Genomic DNA, 837 nt, shown 5'->3' on the forward strand with positions numbered 1-837 from the left:
TGTGCTCCCTCTCCCTCTCTCTCTTGCTCTCTCTCTCTCTCTCTCTGTGTGTGTGTGTGTGTGTGGGGCAGGACAGGAATGGTTCCTCCCAAAGAGAGGATAAACTTCACCCTACACGCGCGCGCACACACACACACACACACACACACGCACACAGCCAAGACATGAAACCTTATCCCTAAACATTTATTAATCAAGCAATATTTTGCTATTTCTAGTGTAATACTACTGTAATAATGTGTGACAATAACTCGTTAATTAACTGATGATTAACACAGAATTTACACAATCATTTGATAAAAGCAATTCAGAAAAACAAAAAGACAACAATAATGTACACAATAACAACAGGAATATATAGGAATGCTATTCCTAGTGCAATACTAATATAACAACATAGGACAACAAACAATTCATTGATTAACATCTTTTTTTACACATTCTGTTGATAAAAGTAATTTAGCAAAACAACAAAATGAGAGCAAAAATGTAATAATAAATATAAGAAGGCGACAAAGAGAAAAATTCCAACGGTATTGTAAAAATAATAATAATAATAATAATAATAATCTAGTGTAATTTAGTACTGTAATACTGTAGGACAACGAATGGGTAATTAATCGATTAACATTGTACTTAATTAACCATTTGATAAAAGTAAGTCAAGTACAAATAACTGAACTATCTGATAAGTCTCTGCCTTTTTTTTTTTTTGGATAAATAATTTTAAAATGAGTTTGACAGTAAACACTCCGATCGCTGGCAGTTGCTAAAATGTCCCGTCCATGTAAGGTGCACAGACACACACAAACTCCACATACCTGGGTGTTTTCATGG

The sequence above is a fragment of the Colossoma macropomum genome, unplaced genomic scaffold (genome assembly GCF_904425465.1).
Source record: "Colossoma macropomum unplaced genomic scaffold, Colossoma_macropomum, whole genome shotgun sequence".
In the NCBI taxonomy this organism is placed as follows: Eukaryota; Metazoa; Chordata; class Actinopteri; order Characiformes; family Serrasalmidae; genus Colossoma; species Colossoma macropomum.